Raw genomic sequence first — 14,444 nt, forward strand, 5'->3', positions numbered from 1 at the left:
AAATACATGCGCTTTCGAGAAACTTTCAGGCAAAGCAACCTCTCCAGTGCAGGTAACTCGTCGACATAGGCAAACTATGTTTGGTCAGAGCGCCGAGTGTAGCTACGTTTCCTAAATTATAAGTGCTGAAATGTATATTGCTTACGGTGGCTACACGCCTATAAATAAACAAGGAAACTAACAGCAGTAGTTAGTGGGCGGTTGCCTTAGAGCCCCAATACTGAAGGCATATAAATCGATTCTAAGGCCAATTCTCGAATATGCCTGCATTGTGTGGGACCCCTACACTGCAGATGACACCCAGAAACTAGAAAAAAATGCAACGTCGTGCGGCTCGCTTTTCTTTCAACCGTTACTGGCGCCGAGACTCTCCTTCCGCCATGCTGAAACTTGCAGACTTAGAACCGCTTGTAGATAGAAGAAAGCCCGTCTCGATTTCCTTCATTCATTATACATTTCCTGACTTGGTATTCGACCCGAAAATCAAATCGCTAGTTATTCTAGACGAGCCTCGCGCCACAAGCATACCCTTAGCCTGGGACCTATTTTTGCACGCACAAATACATACAAGTATTCTTTTTTCCAAGAACAGTTTCTGAATGAAATGTTCAACCGCAGAACTCTCCGTGGCTTGCTAATCATTCCTGATATCTTCACTGCTGGCTTAGTAGCTGCAATGTAACCGAATTATCAATTGTTTTTGCATTGTTTATTTTGTGGCATCTATATTGTTCTGTACTATCGTACCTGCTTTGCTTTTCCCTTGTATGTATTTCCCTCTCCTGCTTTGACATACAGCATGTCCGCAGTAGTCAATAAATGCATAATAAATAAAGAGTTAAATACTCAATGTTGGTTAACGAGCCTGCTAGTTAGCACATACCTTAGCTGTGTTCTGACGTACCACACTGCACCAGACATGCTAGCAGATGGCGGCAGCGTGACATGTTCGTAACACACTTGCAAGTGTGGTGCGCCTAGTTCTCTTTCTTTGTCCACGGCCCGTTCGGTCGGGAATGTTAAGATGAGTTCACGAAGGTAGATAGGCGCGAGATATTACCGAAAGAAATACAACCCAAGAATTAAGCATTCGACAAACACAGCGAACCACCGAATGAAAGTTATGCCATGAATCTTTATTCTAGAGGTGCAAACTCCAAGTCGTGTCACTCCGCGGCCTCCTGCTGTGCGAATCTGCGGTTGGCGCCAAGGTTTCATAACCTCTTTCAGTGCCATTGCAAGCGTGCGACTGATCACAGAAAAGTACATACATAGACCTTGCACATGGAGGGAAATGAAAGGCAAGCGTGTTTGTAGCACCACGAGCAAACTCTAAAACAAGAATTATCGAGTGGAAAGCGAAATGTCGCCACCCTAGTCACCGATGTTAAGGCAGTATGACCGACCATACGTTTCGACCGGTATTCCTATACCACTGTGAACTCCAAGTAGTATTTGGCTACTTTTACGAATGTGCCTACATTACATGTGACGAGAGCTTTAGCAGATTCGTACATTTTGTGTACTTTGGTGATTTAAGCTTGTTCGAAGGGGACAGTTGGGGGCGACACTGTAGCTTCGCCATAAGGATGAGTCAACAGCGTTAATGAGTAACTGCCCATATATATGCGGAATCGGTAATTCTCAACTTAACACTCATATGCTCCTGGGGGTTCTCATCCCACTCCTTGCGCAGTGGTTAAGGGATGCGCCACCGCCCTGCCACGACAGGTGCTGCCACCGGTGGGTCTTGTGCGACCCGAGTTGATCTTCCCGAGCAACCACTTGCAATCAACATTTAACTGAACTGCCACCTGCCAGTGTGGTCACTTTTCTCACAATCCGTTGGGTAGGTTGGGATGAACCCACAATGTCTCGTGACCTGGGTGTCTCACCTAGGTTGAGTCTCCGTGGTTGGCGGCCTGGCCCACCCTGCGCCACCTTTTTGACGCTCACAACGCCGACAACGCCGACGCCGTATTTGCTGCGTTACGGGGCCTTTAACGCTACCGCGTTAATATAATTTTGTTATCGTCTTGCGAGCCGATGGGGACGACCCCTCACCCACTGTTATCGTAGAAGACATGCGTTACGCCTTGATTAGAATGACGACCATCCGGTTGGCACCTTCATAAGCGAGCTGTTTAAGTGCGGTCAGCTTGCCTTCATTCTCTTCGTCATAAACCGTAACAACGACGTTGATGGCGACGTCATGACAGCACACAGCTGCCTTGTCAGCTAACTCATATTTGGGTTCCATAAGGTCTGCAGCTTGGGTCATAGCGTTAATTGTGCGTAATATTTAGCGCCTTGAGCGTTTAAGGCGCTTTGTACACGATGGTGCATATTGAATTCAGATATTTTTTCTGGCGGCGCATGACAGCTAGCAGGGATATCTTTGTTCGAGATAAATTTAGAACCTTTCATATCCTAAACTAGGTGTACTTATACTTCAATTAGCGGACACAGTAAATATTGTTACTTAAAACAGTAGCACGTCTTGCGCCATTTTCACACGGACTGATTTGGTCATCCGTAACAGATACCACTTTTCCGCTGTTCTATCGTCATGACTATTTTTAAAATAAACTGATATATACTGATTAGACAAATCCTGGTGTATTGACGTCGCTTTTTTCAACTATGACACTTTGTATGAAATTCTGTACGTGCCTGTAAGCAAATGCAGTTCGCATTTTCCGCTGTAAACCAGACTAATTGTCTTCCTTGAGGCCCGAATAAATTTTTTAGGCGTAAAATGAAATTCGTGAGGAGAAATGGCGAGCGGGCCTCATCATACGCCCTTAAGCTGCCCATAATTCCGGTCTCGAGGCTGGTGGTACTTTATTTGCAACAGGCGCAGCTAGAACTCTTTCTGGTGGCATGGTTGTAATTACAGCGGCGACGAGAAGGGCTTTTCCGAGAAACGTAAAAACTGATGTGAATTTTACTTTCCTTGGGCTGCAAGCCTCTGAGCAAAACAAGGAGCCGAAAACTATTAGCTAAAAGTTACCAGTTTAGAATTAGTTAACCAGACGGCTAGTTAACTGGCTGAATTGTGTTCCATTGCAGCTCAGTGCTCACCACACTGTTCCGAAGAAAGCGCTTGTCTAATTAAAAAAAACATTTTACCTGCAAACATTTCTTATTGTGTAAAAAGATCGTGTATATTAGCTCTCCCCCTATCCTCTCTTCCTGTCTTTTCACCTCCTTCATTTCATTTCTCCATTCTGCCTGCTATCCATTATTTCCGCTGCCCCAGCTCAGGTGCTTCAGTATCGATAGCAGATGCCGGGGCAAGCAAATATGTTATGCATCCTTTTTTATTATGAAGTTAATAAACCACTACCACTAAAAAATGTATAACCAAATCTGTTGCTGGCTGCGAAACTGTCGAATATCCTTTAAACTTCTGACAGAAACATACTAATTTTGTTGCCTGTATGGCGAGGTTTCCAACCACAGTGTAGAGAATTAGCTGCTGCGTAGCCTCAAAAAAAGTCAGCACGCTGTGCCCACGGGTGTTGGTCGGGCAGCATGGGTCGGTAACCTTTGTAAGGCTCCTAAAGCGCAGAGATTTTTTCTGCCTGCCTCATGATCCGGTCATATACAACATTTGCGAGTCGCCCGCCAATTAATGCTATCACGCTGACGGGAATGGAAGGCTTTGAAGCTTCAAGGTTTCCAGAATTTTTTTCTCTTCTACATATGTTCTGGTGTATTTAATTTGTCGCAGTGCCTTGTAAATCTTTGACTTTCATGCAATTCGCTCCGCACATGTTCCTATTCAAGTATACAGATTGGATTGACGGCAAATTTTCTTCTTATGTTTGTTTATGGTTTATTGATGTCTAACGTCTCAAAGCGACTCAGGCTATGAGAGACGTCGTAGGTAAGTGCTCCGCAAAATACGGCCACCTGGAGTACATTAACGTGCACTGATATCGCACAATACATGGAAGTCTACAATTTCTCCCCCATCGTGATTCGACCGCCACGGCCGGGATAATAATAATAATAGTATTAATAATAATAATATTAATAATAATAATAATAATAATAATAATAATATTAATAATAATAATAATAATAATAATAATAATAATAATATTAATAATAATAATAATGTCCAGGAGGGTTTACAGAAGAATCTTGAGTTGGGCGTATTGATGTAGTACATTTTGGCGGTAAAATTCAGCGCGAACGGACTAAGGACACAGAAAAGGGACAAAAGAAGCGCTGTCTCGCAACTAAGTTTTATTAAGAAGGAACGCAAAAATATATACATTTACAGAAAAACGACTTAGGTACGATAGTTACGAAGTACAGAGATAGCGACAAGGGAACTGTCACCTCCAAAGTTTCGCCCGACCGGGCCTAGGTGTCCCACGTGGAGAAGTCGAGATCTTGTCTCGAGTATGTATATATATATATATATATATATATATATATATATATATATATATATATATATATATATATATATATATATATATATATATATATATATATATATATATATATAGCGTCAAACTTTTGCTCGTCTACCGTTTGACGTTTCACGCTTTCGAACAACCTTTTCAAAGTGTGACTCTTGGCGAATGCTCGATAAATGTCACCACCCGGGCTGTACGCACTTCCCTTTCTACCATTGGTAGTCGCGACTTGTGACATCAAGACTAAGATCTGCAGCCCAGTTCGCTCGCTGGCCTATCGATGGCAGGACTGACCGATGGTAAGGGAGCGAAATAATGAACTATGAACTAAAATCACCCAAAAATGCAGCCCTTAAAAGTCAAGAGTGGAACGTATAACGCAGGTTTTTGGCGGCAAAGTGGAAAATATACAGTCGGAGGCATTGAGGTACAGCGATCAGGAACTTAAAACGAAAAGCTCCCCAAGGCGCAGGTGCCTGATATTGCTGAAGGTTTAAATCTTCTAAGCGCAGTTATACAATTCGAAAGCGGGTGATATCCGCGGAGTGATCAGCTGAGGCTTGCCGACGACGTCGCAAGGTCCTCTGCGTAACGCTCTAAGAAGGCCTAGCTTCGCTCGGATCCACGGCGAAGCGCGCACTGTCTAGGCGAGCAGTACGCTCCTCTAAAGCGCGGCCAAGCGCGCGACACTTGACAGCGGTCTGACCGCGGGACAGCGCATGCGCTGCGGCCCCACGGCGCAGACGCCGGCGGCGGAATCACCGCGGCGAGAGACGCGGCTACTTGCATGGTCGAGCCAGCGCAGCTCCGAAGCAGCTCAAGGGCGCTGAAGGCCAAAGCGACGCAGTCGGCGAAACAAGCGGAACAGGAAGTAGTAGAGCTTTCAATTTAAAAAAAAAAACGAAAATACAGGAATGCTGTTAAGTGTGCCTAAGAGCGGAAATGCGAAGGCTTTTGCTTTTCCTCTCTTTCTCCCTCAATTTTTCATATATATATATATATATATATATATATATATGACTAATTCTCACGCATTTACATCTTTTTCTCATCGGATTATTCACCCAATACCGGCTTCAAGTACAGCATTTATTTTCACGAATACAATTTAATTAATTGCAATTCACAAACCAAACTTTTCACGTCCGAAGATCGACTGACGCACTACCTAGCGCAATCAAAACGACATAAGCGTGCGGATATGCGAGGCGCACATTGTGACACACACACACACACACACACACACACACACACACACACACACACACGCACACACACACACACACATGCACACATGCACACACGCACGCACACACACACACACACACACACGCAGACACACACACACGCACGCACGCACGCACACACACACACACGCACGCACGCACGCACGCACACACACACACACGCGCGCACATGAACACAGACTCGCGCGCGCACACACACACACACACACACACACACGCACGCACGCACGCACGCACACACACACACACACGCACGCACGCACGCACGCGCACGCACAAACGCACATGCACGCAAGCACGCACAGTGCTTCAGTATCGATGGCAGATGCCGGGGCTAGCGAAAATCTTTTCCTTCCTTTTTATTATTATTTTAATAAAAACCACTTACCACCGCTACGACCACCTGGCGATCATTTAACGTGCACTAACATAGCAGAGCACACGGGCGCCTCTGCGTTTCGCGTTCATCGAAACGTGGCCGCCAACACATTTTGATATTTATTTTTCACAAATGGGAGGAAGTGACGTCGTTGAGGCCGGCCGGAAGCCGCCCGGATTCGTGAACTGAAAAGACGCGGCCATTGTCTTCTGCGATATCAGATGCGTTTCTTCAGGGGCCCTGAGAGGTTCGCGCAAGACTAGCTGCACTCGCCTTGCGTTTCTCAGGACAATTGTGACTTCTCGGAGTCGTCCAGCACGCGTCTCTCTGGCGGCCACTGCTCGACCACCTGCGAGGTGTTCGGAAACCGACAAGCCGTCTGCACCTCCGAGGTAAGACGAACGCTGACGGCGCAGAGCGACCATCAGTTTAGCGTTTAAGTCAGCCGTTAGCCACATGACGTTCGCTGACTGCTCTGGGTCTCCCGACAGTTGGAGACGGACGCTTCAAACGGCCGTTCAGGACGGATTGTTAGAAGACTGATCGAGCCTGACCATCGGCGAGGTAATCGGAAACCGACAAGCCGTCTGCACCTCCGAGGTAAGATGAACGCTGACCGTGCAGTGCGAGTAGCACTCTTGCGTTTACACCAGACGCTACCCCCTTACGTTCGCTGACTTCTCTGGGTTTCCCGACATTGCAGAGGGACGCTTCAACCTGCCGTTCAGGACGGATTCTTAGAAGAGCGATCCAATCTCCTGAGCGCCCCTGTGCAAACCTGCAGTAACAACATGGCGGCGATAAGCATCGAGGGAGACGTTAACCATCATAGGCCACTCACTTCTGCTAGACAGAAAGAAGTGTCTGAAGCGTTGGAGGGGGGCTCACCGGACCAGGTTCTGGTCGAGGGCTTCTCTATGGCTGTCACTCGACGGGACATAGCCACGCTAAAAGAAGGCAAGTGGCTTAATGACACGATCTTGAACTTTTACCTTGCCATGATCGCGGAATGCTCCGAGAGGCGAGGCGGATCGCCCGTGTACGCGTTCAGTTCATTTTTCTACACCAAGTTGCGTCACTGTGGGCCTGACGGCGTGAAACGCTGGACGAGAGGCGCCGACCTCTTCGCCTATGACATTGTACTGGTGCCCGTGCATTTGGAGGACCTCTATCACTGGTGTCTCGCCGTGATAGATTTCCGAAAGCCCGAGATAGTCATCTACGACAGCCTGGGTCCGCGCGATGAACATTCCAGCATCATCGACGATTTGGCGGATTACCTAGAAAAGGTGAGCGGCTGGCAGGACTGCGAAATGGACTGGAACGGCTGGTATTTTTACCCAGGTAATGTGCCGCTCCAGAAGAACACCTCCGACTGTGGCGTCTTCCTCTGTCAATACGCCGAGTGTCTCACACGGGATGCACCGATTTTGTTCGAGCAGAAGCACATGCCGTACTTTCGCAGGCGTATTGTGTACGAGACCTTACACGGTGGCCTCCTTCCGTGATGAACTCTACTTGTGTGAACATGCATCATTTCTAGCATCCGTGCATTATGTTTCCATGTTGACAGTACGCACCCAGCTTGAGTGCGTTTTTGTTATGTCATTTGGTCTAATTTTTCTGATTGGCCGGTTCGCGCCATTGTTGATTGTTTTCATACCTACTGCCTCGGCTTGTCCATTATGTATATTTCAGTGCGTGTGTAAGCGTTCGCCGAGGCACTTGCGGTCGTGCTTGCGGGTTTTGCATGTAGATAGTGTGCAATTGGTTTGATTACTGCCGATATTCGAATATGTATTGGGTGGTGGTAGAAACTTTATTTGAAGAGACGGAAATGAGGGGGGCGGGGCGAAGGCGGCGGTGCCGAGGTCTCCGAAATAATTTCCACCACCCGGTGTTCAATTCGCGGTGACACTGTACACCTCGCGGGTATTGCTTCATCGCCGTAGTGAATATCCGGTTCTGTTTCTTGTAAATATTTTTTCGTTTGTTTCGCGATTATGTTCGCTTTTTTGTGGCTTTTGGCAATTTGTAATGATTTCCTGGATGAGGTGCGACCGCTCTCCTCAGTGTTCAGTTCCACGCTTTGCATACGTTTTGTTTGTTGACAGTGTGTATTTAACTTTATTCCGATCGGTTGCTAGATATGTTGTGCTGAGAATGATTGACTGTTATTGTATGCTTCGCGATTAGAGGCTTTGGCTTATTGATTGTTTTTGTCAATTGGTATGCATTGCGGAGCGCAAATAAAGCTCACATTTGATTATAGATGGAAAGGCAACAGTCCCTTTCACTTCTACATTTGAAGTGCCAGTATAAATGTTGCCCCTCTGAGATGGAGATGTCGAGGTACTGCAGTATTCCGCCCTTCGGGACTTCATGCGTAAACTCAAGTCCAGGGTGCGCTGTTTCAAATTGCTCCAGGATGTCGTGTATGAAGCTTTCCGTCACGCCTCCCTGCAAGAGCAGAGTAAGAAATCATCAACATACCTGAAACATTTAACGACACCGAGTGGCTTCAAGGTTTAAGCAACGGCAGTCGGTCTCCTCTGGCCAGGTACAAGTCACAGAGCACAGGCGCTATGCACTGCCAATACATATCCTCTCTTCCTGGGTGTACACTTCCCTGCCAAACTCGATGAACAGATAAGACAAGTATTTCGCTATGAGAGCCACAAAATCCAAGGTGCTAACACCACTTTCATTCATAAATTTCACTTCACCATATTCAGCCATTGCTTCTTCGACCACGTCAGGTACATGTTTCTGTGGAATATTGTAGAATAAGTCCTTTACATCTATCGACAAGCAAGATACCTTTGCTTCTTCTTGTAGAAACACGATCACCTCGTCCGAATTCTTGATTAGAAAAGGGTCTTTAACAGACAGTTTGTTCAGGTCCTTCTGCAGGATAGCTCGCCAATATTTTTTGCCACGTACCTCTATCTTCCACTATTGTCCTGAGCGCATTGCCCTGCTTATGCGTCTTTACCGAGAAGAAGACATTCAAACACAATGTCTTGCATTCCTTCATGCCCTTTGCTAGTTTTTCTGAGCCCATGGACTCAAAAAGCGGAAATGCTTCCCTTCGAATGGCTTTTCGTCTTCTTTCGACCAAGTTCTCTGCTCTCTTGAAGTTCTTCAGTATCGCTTCTGTTGCTTTCGCTTTGTACAGTCCTGCACCAACGACAGCAAACTGTCCTGTTTGTTATGCGAAGCATATTAACGTAAGTTTCGGGCCTTCGCGCGACACCCGGCGGTGGCCACCATTGACCCTGAAGTGGGGTCACGTGACATGACGTCACGTGATGACGTCACACCGGCTGCAGATGGGGCCTCATATCGCGCCGTCGGTTGCCTCCCAGCGGTGGCCACCATTGACCCTGAAGTGAGATCACATGATGTGACGTCACGTGATGACGTCACACCGGCTGCAGATGGGGCCTCATAACGCGCCGTCGGACGTCGCCCGGCGGAGGCCTCCACGCTTCGGTTCGCGCCTTCGCGCGCGACGCGGCGGCGGCGCCACCATCGCTGCATCACGTGATATGTGACGTCACGCCAGGGATGAAGCGGCGCGCGCCCGCCGTCGCGTCAGTCTCTGTGCCCGCAAAAGCGCCAGCGTCTTTGCGCCGGGCGTGCAGCTGCTTAACATGCTTCGCATCCACTGGGCTTAACCTTGATAAGCCTCCAATTTTTTCTGACATCGCCAGCTTAAAGTCGTTTTCTCGAAGGAATTTCACAACTCTTCCCGGGTTCAAGCAAGGACACGTAGTAGTGACTTCCCTGGCTATGCACTTTAGCGCCTCCAATTTGCATGCATCTCTTTCTTCCTTGTCGGCTTACTTGGCTATTGCATGGGACATACCTAAGAGTTGGAGTGACGTTGCGGAAAACTGAACAGCGTACTTTGGTCCCTTGCTCAAAGTCGCAAAAAGTTTTGCTGGTACGCTGCTCCCAGTTAGATTTAACACGTCGGATTTTTTCCGGGCCTTTTTCCCCTCCTCGGTAAATTGTGAAGGGAAGCTTCCCATGCTCGCTGGCCTAGAACTTCTGCCAATTTAAAAAAGTACTTCATTTGCTTCCCATTCCTTGAATCCAGCGTTGAAGCGTAGATATCCCTGATGTAGTCATGGTAGATACGCACTTGTCTCGAGGTCTCTCCTCGTAAAAGTTTGCAAAGGCGTCTCTACGTTGTCTCTGTTGGTGCCATGAATCCGAACAGGAGCGAAATCACCGGTCCACTCATTCACTGTTTTTGTGTCCCTTCTGTTTTCATCTTAACAGTTCATATAAAACGAATTTCTCACGAAATAAAAGACAGGAGCGCCTGCTTGTGACGCAGCATTTTCCATGGTCGATGTATAAAATTATTGGGCTTTTAGAGCGGTAATGTAACATTCCCTGCATTTGAATTGTATGTGGCGACATAGTTACAGAATGAAACTAAAGCTACAGGGTGTTCTGTTGGTGTGTATTTCTTGCTATGCATCAAGCACAACATTATTTAGGTATGCACCGTAGCATTTCAATATAAAACATATGAATGCTGACTTCAGTTCATTGCATATGCTCGGCTTGCGAGCTCAAAATTTGAAGCATGAGTTGTGAATAGCACCTGGCCGTTGGTTTCAAGGTCAAAATATGCATGCATAAATGAGCAAAGAATAAGTGGAAAAAGAAGTATATGGGTCTCGTATTGACCAAATTTTAAGGAAGGACTGCAATGTGTCAGATTCTACAATCTTGTGTGTAGGTGACCAAAGGGAAATTAGTCAAAAGATGAGTTACTTGAATATTACATGCATGCAGTGTTTGGTAATATTTTCTTGCATGTTATTTGTATAGGTCAGTTTCATTTGTAATATAGATCCAGGTACAAATTACACATTCAATGAAAGCAAGGTAGTAAACAAAATGAACGCTTTTTATACGGTAAGCGATAGCCACCTTGCATACATTTATTGACCTCATATATAACATACATTGCTCTTTCATTTTGCCGACCACAAGCCTACGGCTTTAGTCATTAACAAACTGGAACATTGGGCTAGTTGGCTATACTTTTTACAGAGAGACTTGCCGAAGAAACAGAGGACAGGGAAAGAAGGATGGGAGAAGTGCAAACAGACAAAGAAAGCTTTTATTCTAGACATACTCAAGGAGACCAACACGTCGGTGCTCACCGCTGTTGCAGAAAGCCTGTTTAAGAAATTCTGCAAAAGATATGGATGACCCGCTGTCTTCAGTGCTACAAAAGAACAGAAAAAGAAATGTCAGATTTTGCCCTGCTTCCACCGTATCCCTCTGTTCCGAAACGATAGCAGAAAAGTTCAACACAGACGTAGTCTTCACGGGATTCCACTCCATCGCAAGTTGTCAAGCCTTTACGCACTTTTCAGCTGAAGTTTGGTGAAGAAGGTGGTTTGAAATAAAAAGGATGCCACCAAGCTCGCTGAATGTGCAGCAGCCATGGTTTGCAAGATCTCTCTGAGCTGTAGGTCTGTTTATATAGGGCAGACTGGTCATTTCTTAAAAGCTGACCAAGCGAACATGGTGCTTCACTTAATAAAATAATGCTCAGTATCTGTGTATACACTGTAAAGTCTGTGGTTTTTATCTGCTGTACAGAAGCACAGAAGTCTTAGGACTATTAAAAGACAAGTTAGTTGGGGAGATTCTTGAGGCGCCTCTCATTCACAGATTGGGAAAGGACGCACTTCAATGATAGATATAGCGTTGATTTTCTTCAAAAGGCACCTAGGTTGCTTAATTCTAGATAATATAGGTTTTCTTTGACGTTTTAAGGTGAGCCTTTATTGTTTTTAATTTCGCCACAGGTATGAAGCATTCACCTTCTTTCCTTTTGATGGTTTTTGCTGTGATACAAATTTTTTTCATGTAATCACAAAACTTTCACCATTCATGTTTAAGTGTTGTGGCTGGGCGCATACATTGCTTTCCTTGATGCTGTTGTCCATTAGAGCTCATCCCGTCCTCCCTTCATCATCCTGTGTTTCTGAGTAAAATGGGCCAACTAAGACACTCTGTTACCTAAAACCAATGTGCACATAAATGACTGATAATGCTTTTTTTCTCCTTATGGCATATAAGCCAAACGTGCATATGCTGAAGAAACTTGGAAGTGGAGGTACACCTGAAGTAAAAATTAAGAATGGCCTAGTTTTGCTCCTTCCGACGAACAAACTGCCTGCAACATCCATCATGTATGGAAGCTACTAGTTCTGAAGCCTAATGATTTTATTATTTATTTTAACTAAGCTTCAATGCTTGTGTTGCTTGGAACGTATCACGATCTGTAATTAGTGTGGTAGAAAATTAGTTTCAGTTGCAGCGCCAATCATCACAATGGCAGTGAGGTGAAGCGAATGCCCCTGCCGTAGCGCCCTCGGGCTAAGCGGAGTAATCATTGACTAAAGAATAAAGAGTAGTAATGGTGGCAGCAACTGCATTTATTTCATACATTATATTTTGATGGCACTGCCGAGGATTCTTTGCTATCTGTGAAAAGCTTTCAAAAAGTTGATGGGATCAGCAGATGCAGTTTGAGCTATGAAATCGTCTACCTTGTCATAAACCAACTACACTGCATTACTCTGCAGCTGAATGGCACCGACAGAGACATAGGTAGCCAACGGAGGACACGGAGGTACTAATCTGGCACCATTGGGAAGGCATAGCATTAAGGAAAAAAAGGAACCCTCATACAACTCACAAGAGCGAGTGCTGGTGATTTGTGACAGGACCTTCCCCACAAGCCTTGTTTCCTAGCAAATATGCAGGTGAGCCAGTTCCTCTTCTTCTGCATGTTCCAAGCAAACTCTCGTTCAAAAAGTACACATCACTGACCTCACCTCTGGAGGCAAACACGTCTGTTTCACCTACGGAACACAGTGCAATGAACAGAGTATAAGCACTGCAAACAACATTTGCAAAACTAGAAACACCTACCACCCCTGCAGTCATCTTGAACAGCAAGTGGAGTTTGCTGTACAACATAAAGATAACAGCTACCTAGTACTGAAAACACCATTTAAGAGTACCAACTCTCAAACAGCAACACCCTTGGCACATACGAACAAAAACAAAAAGAATTTTTGTACATATGACAATGAAACTGCAAGAGCATGATCACCAGAAAACATCGATTGCACAGTATCTCCTCAAAACCACAGCAAAGTCTGATTTCATCCTTCTTAAGGTGTAGCTTTTGTACGCTTTTGCACCACCCGTGGCAGCCTTAAGTTCCGGGAGGGCGAGGGCGCTCAAATTCATGGTGTAGAACGATGGCTACGCAAAAACGAACCACACTACATGGCTCACAAAATACAGGATAGGCTGTAAATTTTCGATAAAGGGTGCACCTACCCTTTTCTCTCTCTTCGCTCTCACTCCCGTCTCTCTTCAACGCTTCAAGTGTAATCTGGCCGCACTGCCTGCAGACGACTTGCAAGAAATAGCCATGTATATAGGGCAACACAGCTTTCCTCGACATCACAGCAGACACCATTTTGGGAACCGGGAGCACTACAAGAAGTGCTTGTTCTGGCCTGCAAGGCCAGTCTATGCGTGGATCACCATTATGGCGCACGTGATATCAGATGCATGTATGCAATGATTTCTTTTCAACACTAGTGTGACCTCTACTGCTATAGATGAGAAATAACCTTAATCGTTATCCAGCTGAGCTGCGTGGCGCGTACCAAAAATTTGACGAAAGATCTGTCGTCAATGATGTAACATACTTTTCTGCCCCAAAATAGGCGAGTCCTCAGAGCAGAGAGGGAAAGGTCTAAGGGACGTAATGCAATTACGAGTTCAACACGTTACAAAAAAAGTCACATGGAAACCTTTAGAGTGACACCCCAGCTGAGACCGCCTGGCCGCCGGTCTCGTACCCCATTGCCCAGCCTCCCCTTGTCGAGCGGGCGAAGTGCGTCCTCGTGGCAGTGCGGAGCCTTGCGGCGGCCACAGGAACTGCTGAGGCAGGGGCGGCTCCCGATACGGCAGGGTTCCCTCTCGAGAATGTGGTGGTACCGGTCGTGGAAGGAACTGCTGCTCAGGTATCACTGCCTCTTGCTCTTGATGAAATCGCTGACGTGCAGAAGAAAGTTCTGATGCCGAATGCAGTTCCCGTTCAGGAGCCAGCTGCGGCTCCTGGTGTGGTTGTGCGTAGCCCCAGCTGGTCGGCGGCACCAGCGTGTTGTGCGTCGGCAAGCATAGAAAAGGCAGCGGTGGCAGAGGTTCCCACGTTTTGTAGGAAGGACTTGCGTCCGATTCCTTCTTGGCGTACAGGTGCTCGTTCCACAGCTGTGTCCCAGCTCCTGCTGAGGTCGGCGGTGTTGCCCTGGCTTTGGC

This window comes from Amblyomma americanum, chromosome 1 (assembly GCF_052857255.1).
Source record: "Amblyomma americanum isolate KBUSLIRL-KWMA chromosome 1, ASM5285725v1, whole genome shotgun sequence".
NCBI lineage: Eukaryota > Metazoa > Arthropoda > Arachnida > Ixodida > Ixodidae > Amblyomma > Amblyomma americanum.